The 12,168-nt window shown below is 41.4% G+C and overlaps 1 protein-coding gene across 42 annotated transcripts in view; it reads right to left on the bottom strand.

The window, feature by feature from the left end:
* Positions 1-12,168, bottom strand: part of SOX6 (SRY-box transcription factor 6) — a 399,510-nt gene that overhangs the window by 216,032 nt on the left and 171,310 nt on the right. The gene's annotated exons all lie outside the window — the stretch shown is intronic.

The following is a 12,168-nucleotide window of genomic DNA, read 5'->3' as shown; positions in this document are numbered from 1 at the left end:
GCCCCACAATCTCAGAAATATCTGTTATTACATAACAGTAACTGAACATTTTAAAAAACCTGAGCTAAGCCAAAACAGTCATTAGTTTTATTTTTGCTTTTGCTATTGAAACCCCAGACACCTCCATTTTTCAGTAAGGTTTTCTTTTCTTTTCTTTTCTTTTCTTTGGTGCCTCCTCAAGATTTCTTACATACCTACTTATAAATCTAGACTACTAGAAGAAAGTGTGCCATGACTCCAAAAAGCTGTACACGAAGACTCTGGGAAACTAGGGAACCCATACAAAACAGTTCAGGAAAGTTATTTATTTATTTATTTTATTGAATTTGTATACCAACCTTCATCTGAAGATCATAGGGTGGTTCACAACTAGGGTTGCCAGACTCAATAGAGAACAGGGCTTCTGTGCCTTTAATTGCCCTGCTCTCTTTTGAGTTTGGAAACCTTAAAGAGAAACCAGCAGACCCTTTGTTTCATTTCCAAGCAAAGGGTCTGCTGGTTTCTCTTTAAGGTTTCCAGACTCAAAAGAGAGCAGGGCAATTAAAGGCACAGAAGTCCTGTCCTCTATTGAGTCTGGCAACCCTATTCACAACATAAAAATACAAAATGAGAAACCAAAATACATAATGAAAACAAACCAATAACCCCCACCCCAATAACATTTAAAGGACATAGAATGTTAATCAGCCAAAGGCCTGGTTATTGGGAAACATTTTTGCTTGGCACCTAAAGATATATAATGAAGGTGCCAGGTGAGCCTGCCAGGTGAGCCTGCCAAAGATGTGATATAACCTGACTGACCAACAAAAGGAAGCTGTCTGACTAACTGACAGGGACAGGCAGGACTCTGAGGAGTGTGTGCATAGGAAAGTAGGCCGGAGAGGGGGTCAGTAATTTATGGGGTTTGGTAACACCTACAAGGCAAAAGCCAGGAAGGCGGGGGAGATGAAGGGTTGGGGCAGTCAGAGACAGAGGATGGGGCACAGGATGGTTCAGAAGCACAGGAAGAGGCTATTCAGGTGAGGGGCAAGCCAGTCGAATCCCCACCAACCCCTGCCCTGCTATTTCCTAGAAGCAGGAAGGAGAAAGAAGAGGGAAGAGCAGCTACAACTTCTGGACAGAAGATGTCTCAGGTTGCGTGCACACACTCCATCAGATGAGTGGAATAGTGAAGGCCAGCTGTGGGCAATAGCAGCATGTGCATGTGTGTATCTAGTGCACATTAAAAGTTGCTGTAAGTGCATGTGTTTGTCAATAAAGAATTAACCATCAGTCGGTTGCCTTCCTCGGCTTGGTGGGCTCAGGACACAACCTGAACTAAGGCTTAGGCAGAAACCCTTTAAATGTTGCAAACTCTCCCCCCCCCACTGCAGGCTGACCCCCAAGTACTCTTTGTGGCCACACAGGCCAGGGAAAGGGCACAAGGAAAGAATGCACAGCAATTTAAGTATGATTTAGCTCAGTCAGGTCAGCAATCTCAGAACTTACACAGCCAAGGCTTAGGACTTTCCTAGACCTTTGCCCTGTGAGCTACTTCAGTGACCACCTGGTTCCCCCAGAACTTTAAAAATCAGTGTTTGGGAGCTTTTACATGGCACCTACTAAGCTGTGATTCATGTCCAGGACTCAAAGGACAGAAAAAAATTGTGCAATTTCCTTAGTTGCGCCATGTAAAAGCAAGTCTGAAAACTGATACTCAAGAAAATTCAGTTTAGCTCTATGAAATACCCATTGAGGTCATTCCAGTAGAATGCTAGGCATTTTTGTCTCTGATTTCCATGTAAAATGGTAGGTTCTTAAAAATCATGGTCTGCAAGAATTTCCCCAGCAGCAAAGCATTAAGGGGTTTCTAGTTAATACTAGTTAATGGTGTTGAAGAATTTCAATCTTTGTTTTGATATTTGCTCATAGCCAAACTATACAGCCTTAATCACTGTTCAATTTTTTCAATTACTTCTTGTTCGTGGCTGGGGGAGGGGAGAAATCATTCCTTTCTATTAAACATTCAGTGTTTTTTCACAATTTAATAGTAACAGAAAGGGCTCCTAACATTTAGGTAATGTACTATTTAGGCTATTCCAAAATCTGAAAGCTTGATAGAAATAAATATTATTAAATTAAAACCTCATCAGGTATAACTTTTCTTTCTTTTACTGAGGTGAATTCTAAAAATCAATTGATTCCAAAATATGCTACCTTCCTGAATTTCCTCCCAAACTGCATTTATAATAATAAACTTTTCCAGTAATAAGAAAGCCATTTGTGTTATCTGTGCATGAAACATCTTTGTTGTGAACACTGTTGACCAATTAACATATATAGTGGAACGGTGAGGACTGGGCAACCTAATAAAAAAAAAGTTTTGGGGGGGCGAGCTCTTGCCAACCTAGAAGTTCGAAAGCATGTCAAAGTGCAAGTAGATAAATAGGCATCGGCCGCTCCAAGCAGGAAGGTATACAGCGTTTCTGAGCGCTGCTCTGGTTCGCCAAGAGCGGCTTTGTCATGCTGGTCACATGACCTGGAAGCTGTACGCCGGCTCCCTTGGCCAATAACACAAGATGAGCATCACAACCCCAGAGTCGGTCACGACTGGACCTAATGGTCAGGGGTCCCTTTACCTTTTACCTTTATGTACCTCATGGGACGTCAGCTGCAACGCTGCCAGAGGCATACCTAAGCTCCCTTGTGCCCTTGGCATGAAGCTGCATCAGCACACATAAGGTCCCATGCGCTCTTGGCAAGGAGATGCTGGTAATGAAATGCAGCCTAGGTGTGCATGGGCAGGCAGGCTCCTAGCTACTCTGAGCCAGAGTGGAGAGGTACAATTTTTGCACACCCCTGGGCATGTGCCCCTGGTGGCGGGCCAACCTAATCAACCCCTAGGTTGCACACAGCCTCTCCTATATTAAGGCCCAGGCAAACACAGCTTCTTAACTGTTGGACAGACATTACCTGAATACAATAAAATGAATCTTCCAACATGCTAATTCAGCACTGGCCATCATTTGTTTTGGAAAAGGTATTTTAGTGCCTTGAAACTGATAGAGATAGGAAACATGGAAAGCTGCCTTATACCAAATCAGAACATTGATCCATCTTGTTCCGTAATGCCACTCTACAGCATGGGGGAGGGGGCTCAGGTCCAGGGGCCAATTTTAGCCTTTCAAGCTTCTATGTCAGGCCACACTCCCTATCCTCAGGCTACAAACCTCACAGGCCTTGTTTCAGACTCTTCCTGAGTACTTCTCCCTGGCCAAAATGTGCCATTGAACTCAGAAATTGACTCCTGCTTGCCTGGATGGATGATAAAAAAGGGTCGAAACAAAATAAAAAAATTCCTTCCAGCAGCACCTTAAAGACCAACTAAGTTTATTATTTTGGTATGAGCTCATACCAAAATTAAATAAAAAAATTTAAAAAATTAAAAACTTAGTTGGTCTGTAAGGTGCTGCTGGAAGGAATTTTTATATTTTGTTTCGACTACGACAGACCAACACAGCTACCTACCTGTTAAAAAAAAGGTGTATGAGTGTGCAAAAAGTAGTCTAATACACAAAGGTAAAATTTTAATGCACTGACTTCACCCACTTATGTCACACATCCCAGAAATGTGCCTCCCCAAGGTTCCCCAGAGGGAAATACAGCCCTTGGGTTGCAAAAGGTTCCCCAGCCATGACCTGCAGCAGCTTTCTAGGGTTTCAGGAAACCCTGGAGCTTTTGGCATGCAATGTACGTGCTGTGCCGTTGAGCTGCAGCCATTCCCTATTGGGGCACATGATCCTGCTGCAGGTTTAGCTTTCAACAACAGTGATGTATTAATCTTATAGAATAAATGGCTCCACAATTCACTTTCACACCTTTTCCCGCCTAAAACAAACACTCATTTGCAAATGTACATTACAGAAAGCTAGTCAAGTTATAATGGCATCCTTTCAAAATCAGAATACAATCATTTCCATTTTTGGATGAGAATATCATCAAGTGAATATCCCATGGACATAAGCCATAGGTCAAATTAAAAGTCTCTAAGTTAAGTGTGCTGGCAAAGGTTAGCTGCTGGCAACATTGTGAGGCATGCATTCTCACTGTAAACATGTAGAGATTAAGGAGTGGCTGTGTCAAATAGCAGAACAAACAACAAACAATGGGCAACTGTGGTTACTAAGGGCCACTGACCTCGGAGATGATGTTGATGAGAAACCATCATTCATTGGTGCATTATATGCATAGCATGGCTTTGTTGCCATCACCTACAAAGGAGGCAGCACTTGTAAAACTGCTGGAAATGCATTCTATTTACCAATATAGTCATCACTGAGAATGCAGTAACCCATTCAACCATACAACATGGTTCAATACAGTCATGCAAAATCTCCACAACTATCTCTCTGCTTTTAATAATCTTGTTTTTAGAAACTTCTACCTTTATAAGGAAAGACACTCACTGAAGAGAATGGGGCAGAAGCAATTAGCTGTCTTTTCTTTCAATGGAACTGAAGAGTACTTCAGTTCATCAGGATAAGCAAAGCACAATGTATGCTAATGCTTTGGTGCAGTGCTAGAAGAAACAAAAAGTAAGGCTTGGCTGAAGAAGACATGTGCCCTTTTATAGAATTAGCAAAAAAACCATACTTTAACATGTAACACTTAGGTTTTTCCCATAGCCAAACCAACCACAAATGTGTGAACTCCCTCCTTCCACACTCCAATTCACCTTTTCTAGTTTATGCAAACAATAGTTTTCTAATACAGTACATTTGCACCAGCAAACTGTGGTTTGCAAGCATTGCCTTCAAAACCCAGGATTTAAAGCAGTGGTTCTCAAAGGGTGTAGGACACCACACTGCTGTGGCAGGGGAGGGTGGCAAGTGTGGTGAGAAGATTCAAGGACAATAAAAGAAATGTTTAAACATTCATGTAGTATATTAGTTGTTTCCAAAGTATTTGTTATCAATAAAAAAAATGGTGTGGCATGCATGAATGTAGCCAAGGGGGCAGGGGGGCACTGTCCCCCTAAATCAATCAATACAAATCAATCAATACAAATCAATACAAATTTGAGGTTATGCCTCCCCCCAACATAAGCCTGCCCTCCCTTACAAAAATCCTGGCTACATCCATGTTGGCGTGAGCAAATTTTTATTCTGAGTGGCCCAGAGAAAAAGCTTGAGAACCACTGATTAAAGTTTCAATCTGGTCTGAAGGCCAACTACAATTTTCTGGTTCTTATGTGATAGAAACTTTATTTTCCCAATTAAAGAAGTAATGGAATTTGGAGTACATAAATCCAAAACCAAACCATGACCATCCTGTGTTAACCAGTACTCTGTGTTGAAAAGCCAGATGATTTATTTTCTATAAACTATGCTTCAGGGACACCACTGAAGAAAGCTTGTCATTTTTGTATGATAAACACAAATCACACTGAAATTAATGGACTTAACTTAGTCAATGTCATTAATTTCAATGGGCCTGCTCTGAGTAAAAGGAATTTCCCTCTATTCATATAGATCATGGCAAACATAATGTTTAATCTTAGTGCCTTTTCCCTTGTGGAAAACAACAATGTCCAGTTCTTTGCATTGGATCCATTATCAAAACAACCGCATCCTAAATTGATTTGGAGGAAAATTGGTCCGTTTAACACTGGAAAGGCCAATACTGTGAATCAAGACAACCATCACTTCAGATAAGTATTGCGCATTTAAAAATACCAGGCACCAAGTGGGTTTTCTTTCTGATCTTTATTTGCCTCTCAAATCAGCAACAGAAGGCATGTAGTTGAGAAGAGAACTGCACAGGGAGAAAGGTATTCAAGGGATTAAGCAAGCAAATGGAAGGACTATTAGTTTATCTAATAATAGCTGAAGTATATTATCAAAATCTAAATTAGAAGCAAACACATTTTTCCTGCAACCAGCTCCCATGAATTTGGAAGGACACTGTGTGAAACATCTAAAAATGAAAACAGCACCAATATTTAAAAACATGCACGTAAGGATATATTAAAGCTACTTCACAATTTGACAGAAGAGAGATGATAATGAGGCAACTGGACACTCTTTCTGCTTACTAACAACAACTAGATCTGAGCTGACAGAAAACTGCAGGTGCAAACTGGACAGGTGGGAAATAGAGGTGCAAGGAAGGACTTTCCTTGACATTTCCTTGGAAATCTGACCCACCTATTAGATTAGCTACTTGAAAGGCAAATCACTTCAGTAATAATTGTGTTATGTGCCTGACACAAATGTCTGAAGGATTCCCATATATTTGAACAACAAAGCCTAAGGTTATTTTCCTTTATTTTCTCTGTGTCCTCATACATGTTATTTCAAGACAGAGAGAAAGTAACCTTGCTGTTGGTGAAGGTTTGGTGTTTTCCATATGGAGACAGGCAATGTCTCCATATAGACAGTGACTGCTGGGAGGGGCACAAAGAAAATAAACACCACGGTGCATCTGCAGCAGCACAACTGGACACCTTCATTTGCCCCAGCTGGAAGAAAACCTGTCTCTCCCATATAGGTCTCTACAGCCACAGCAGGCACTGCAGACCTCCAGCAGTTTCACTTCACTCTCAAACCCACACTCCTCCATTGTCTCCATTGTTGACAGATGCCAACAACAATGTTGTTTCCCACCAACATATCAATGGAACACACTTTCTGCATGAAACTACCCATCTATGCTTTGCTAACTGGTCCTCTTAGCATGTGATCCCCATATGGACATGCAGCAAATTCTAGGTTTAGAGAATGAGTGTGGCTATTCCCTCTGTACAAATCCACTTTACCAGACATTTAGCAAGTTTCACTGCGAACATCCCCAGCCATGGCTCAAATGAAATCAGGTAGAGTCCAACTCATGTTAAGAACGTTCATTCTAATCACAGTTGCAATGGTTGTACATGGCTCCCTTCAATATTATGGGGCCAGTCCTGTGAAACTCACCCCCCCCACACAAACACACACAGATGATATCAGACAGGCTCCTCCCTATTGAACTTCTCCAGACCAGGGAAAACCTTTTGATTTCAGCAAGTTGTCTAGTTAGTTAGTTTCAACTTGCTGTATATACCACTGAAGCATTATGGTGTTAAGTGGTATATAAATTGCTAAAAGAACAACCTAAGTGCAGCACTGGTGGTTCAGACCAAAGGCATATTAAATCCAAATTTTGTTCTCACAGTGGCCAGCTGGGTGCCCCTGGGAAACCCACTTTCTCACTCATGATCCCCAGCAACGAGTTTTCAGAGACATACTGCCTCCACTAATGAATGTACATGGTGCTGAAACAAGGTAGAAAGATCCAGAATGAACTGGTGCCTAAGGGTGGTCCTGCAGCCTAATCCCAATGTAAACCAGTATCTCCAAAACACTTTATTTCACATGCTTTATAGCTCATGGAAATAAATATACTTTATCACAACCTTGTGGATCCTACAGCTAATTTATAGCCACTGAAACGGCTTCTAGTTCTATGAGCCCCCAGTGATCCTAGGCTCAATTAAGCACTAACTAAATATACACTTTATGAAGGGATCACCACAGCAAGCTGGTTGTCCTTACTACCTTAAGAGCAAATCAGATAAACAGCATACTCCTATCCTGTCATGATCTCCTGTTCATTGGAGGAATTATAACCTTGTGCATGCCTCAATGTTATCTGAGGAAGCCAAATCCAGAAAAATACCTTTCAACAGGCTGTAGACTGTTGGCAAACTATTGTCTGCTTCAACATATTAAGAGCAGAAAATGGGGGGGGGGGTTTCAGTAAAAACAACAAAATGAAAAACAAACATACTAGGCTAAAATGGTAACTTGTACTTTAATTTTCAATCATAAACTGGAAGCTGTTAATGCTTTCCTGTTCAGTAGCCAACAAGAACACTTGCAAACACAAGGCAACTGCTATTTCTATAGGAGTTCAAAGAAAGCATTTGCATGTGTGGGCAGCAAAGCAGAAAATAAATATTACTAACATGAATGAGTTGCTTGAGTCGTCATTTCTATGCAGTTGAGGGGCCTCAGTTATGAAGAGATATTTATCAATCCTTGCATTTAATATGACACACGCATCTAAACACCCATGAAATGTTGGATATTCAGAATGGTTTTTATTCCAAAATAGGGCAGCAGGCTAGCACTTGGATCTCAAGTGGAGTTAACATATAATGGAAGCAAATATTTACACACCCAAACACCCCTAAAAATGTTATATAGTCATCACATTAATATAAAGTTTTCAAGTTATCCTGGTTCCACAAAAAATATAAAAGAATAGTTTCAGTGTGTATTTCCACTTTTATTTCTTTTTTAAAGCTTTCCTATAAAGCTGAATCTCTAAGTCAATGTTTTACAAACAGAGAAGGAATAACCAGGACAAAGTTTTGTGTTGCACAGCATTCATGTGTAACAGTCCAATGGCCATTTGGTAGGAATGCCTAACCCTTCCCGTCGGTAACTTATCCTAAGAAACAACCCCTCCACCCAGCAGCTCTCTTCCATAAGATCCTGGGCACACATTTCCATGGAGTGTTACATAGCCAAGTGAATATTGCTGAGGTACCGAGAGAGTTAATCACTCAAATATTTGAAGCCCACATATCAAAATGACCAGAACACCCAAGGACTTTGCGTAAATAATTTCAAAAGGTGGAGTCCTATTGGTGTCCTTCCACTCTTGGGGCTTTTAATCCAGTAGAGGCATTTCTAATGGAAGAGGAGGGGGGCATTTTTGTCCATTCCCCCACCCCCTGAAGCCCCCAATTCCCTGTGAAAATCATCTTCAGAGAGTTGGGGGTCCCTCCAGGAATAGGGTGGGAGGTAGTATAGGGGAGTGCAGGCAGAAGCAGGGACCAACCAAATCTATCTCCTCTCTACCTTCTATGGATCAAAACCCTATCTGTGACTGCAAAGGCACCATTTAGATTCCACCCAAACAAGCCTATAGGAACTTCCTTCCAAAAGAAAGCATTCTACCCATGCACTGGTGGAGGAAGGGAGCGCGGTGGGTGCAGGCCGTCCTGGGTGTCATCACTGAGGGGGGGTGACATCGCTGCCCCACCCCCCTGGGACGCTCACCCTGCTCCTGCGGGCAACTAGCCCCACCCCCTGGCAGCTAGCTCCACCCCTGCAGGCGGCTAGCTGGGTGCACAGAATATGTGACGCTCCGGGAGCCAGAGCAGCAAGCTCCGCCTCTGTACCCATGGAAAGGAATATTTTTTAAATATACATATATTGTCCACACATAGAGCAAGACACTAAAATGAAGGCTTTGTAACTTAAGAGTAAAATGAGCAGCCACCAAAACTACAAATTGTAAATGCCATTAGCATTCCATTGTAAAAGCCACAGTAAAAATGGATTATTTTAGCCACTTCCATACATATAAATCCTTCACTGCACACATTTAACATGCTCTCCTATGCATGCGTTGCAGTACCTGCAGAGGAATGTTGGGAGAAAGCAATATAGCCCTCGTGTTTCTGTATGGTAAACACTGCTAAACCATGTGTAAGAGTCACATAAAAAGAGGACATTTATGAGACATAAAGGTATCTCATAAAACTGTTATGAATGAGGAGATCCCTGGCCAAATCCCAGAAAAGATAATCCTTATAAACATGCAGGAACATTGTAGCTTGCGTGTGAATGTCAGTGATACAGCATGTTAGTTGATTCATGTTTCACTTTCAGGGCAGTGAAAGTCCTTGCTATTGGGTTTTTTGTAACCTCAAAAACTGAAACGAATGTCCATGGTTTGTTTTCCTGCCTCGCTGAAAACATTTTACATACACAGCTTCATTATGCTGAACAAAGATACAAAACCCATTCCCCCCCCCTCAAGCTGTCAAAGTACAAAAGAAATGCAAAAAGTCTTGCACAGATGTAGCAAAGTACTGGATTTTATCTTCTGGCAGGTGCTCAATATGCAGCCCACATAATCACATGTTAATGACTGGAGTGTGTTAATCAGCATGCATACCTGATTCCTTCTCATCCAAAGGGGGAAAGAAACTGAACAATTTAGAGCATGTAAATGCTGCTACTTTCAAAACACACATTGTAAATATACAGCAATGGAAAAGGGGGTTGGTGGAAAGCGCTTCCAAATACAGAGGTTCACAACAATTGAAAAGGACACACAGTCCATCAGCTCAGTACAACCAGACAAAAGCTGAAGTTTCATTCCCTGTAATTAATTTCTAAAGAGGCATACATTTCAACCCTTTCTAGATGCAACATCCTCACACTGGAAAGCATTTCTGTCTAACACCTGATTATTGCTGGTGGAAACCGTAGTTGTTTGCAGTTGTTTCATGGAGTGAATAACTTGCTAGTCCCTCTGAGTCCCATTGCCTCATTCCCAACAGTGCAATCCTGTCCATGTTTTCCCACGTAAGTGTGTATGGAATTGCAGCCTCAGTTTATTGAAACGGCAATTCATTGTGGCAAGAAAGTTATCAGGGCTAACCCAAAACCATTTTGCTACCTGACACAGAGCAGCAAACGTCGCTCCTGCCCCCTTCCCCAAATCAAGGTGCACAGCACCCAGGGCCAGTCAAATTATCTTGGGACATGATGCTGAAAGTCCCATAAGGACCTCTCTTTCCTTCCCTGGCAGGGAAAATATAACAATAATAAATTAAACAACTAACCACTTGCTGCCTTTTCAGGATACCGAATGTAGGCTGTCTGAGTTGGTTAAAGTACATGGCTTTCCCCCAAATAATCCTGGGAACGGTTGTTTGTTACGGGTGTAGACAATTGTAGCTCTGTGAAGATTAAACTACAGTATCCAGGATTCTTTGGGGGAAGCCATGACTGTTAAGGTGCTATAAATGCACTCAGAATGTACAGCTACAGACCCCAGGTTTGGCAAGAGAACAGCCAAGATCTTTGCTTGGGGTACTTAAGTGTAAGCACAGATATCTGAAGGAAAATTCATGAAAACCAACTGAGCTTCAATCCAAGAAACTAAGTACTGGCCTGTGGTGCTAATTTAAAATGTCATGGTTGAACTAGCCCTGGAAGCCTGAGAAATGCTGTCTAGCAGAAGTAGACCCAAGTAGGCTCCCTGAACAGTAGTAATGACCTCAAATGGCTCTCAGCCTCTAGAATGCCCCTTCTTTCTCATATGCTGGTAAGATGTCCACTTCAGCAATCTTTCCCACCTGGTCCTATCTTCATTTTCTCTTCTCCTTTACAAGTTTGAAAGTTTGCATGCTCCTCCATATGGTGTTTTCCCTTTCTGTCTATTTGCCCCCAAAGAATCTCTAAGGACTTTAGAGAAATGGGAAGGATAAGAGCTACCACCGCTAAATAGAGATAGCATTGCACTTTCATCAATCATTCAGTTTGTTTCATTTATACATCAATATCCACAGCATATCACCGCATCGACTCTATGAGCAACAGCCATAATACTATAAGTTACTAATTACTGTATTATTGACTATTAAACTCTTTTTGCTGTTTTCATGGGTCAATTGCCTTCCATACCCAAAATATGCCTAGTTCTTACACTGCGTCCTCTCGTGATTTGCAAGGTTTAAACCTCTGCATTGTTTCATCTGCATGAAAGGAGGGACACAAAATCTTTTAAATAAATAAAACCTAACCATTCTTTAAGAATGAAAGGTGTATTATTACATATATATGCAGCTCCATATTTTCCAATAAAATAAGCATCAACACCCACTGTCAAAGGATGGAAACAGACTGCCAGTGTATCCAACTGTGCACTGGGATCCTCCTCCACCCCCACTCCATTGTTTTGTATTTTCTCTACTGTAAAATCCACCAGGATGGAGATGAGATACTTGAAGTGGAAGCCACTCCAGGTCTGACATGGCAGTTGTTGCACATTGCTGAATCTGTCAAATGAAGAGCGAGCACAAAAGGAATTTCCAAATGCAGCTGCTATTTCCCATTTGTTAAATCCTTTTATTACACCATATAAGTACACAGCTGGGAAATACTATAGAGTGGGAGTTAAAACAAAATATTTTGGCTTCCAGACATTCAGAACACACAAAGGACTCAGTGAAAAGCAATTCCTGATATCAAAAGGGAGTGAAAGTTTGAAAACATTTCTAGTCAATGTGTAGTGTTTGGTGGTGGTGGTCTTTTTTAAAATAAAAAATAAAAAATGATAACATTA

This window comes from Zootoca vivipara, chromosome 1, assembly GCF_965207765.1.
Source record: "Zootoca vivipara chromosome 1, rZooViv2.hap1.1, whole genome shotgun sequence".
Lineage (NCBI taxonomy): Eukaryota > Metazoa > Chordata > Lepidosauria > Squamata > Lacertidae > Zootoca > Zootoca vivipara.
This window is presented reverse-complemented; position numbering and strand designations above follow the sequence as displayed.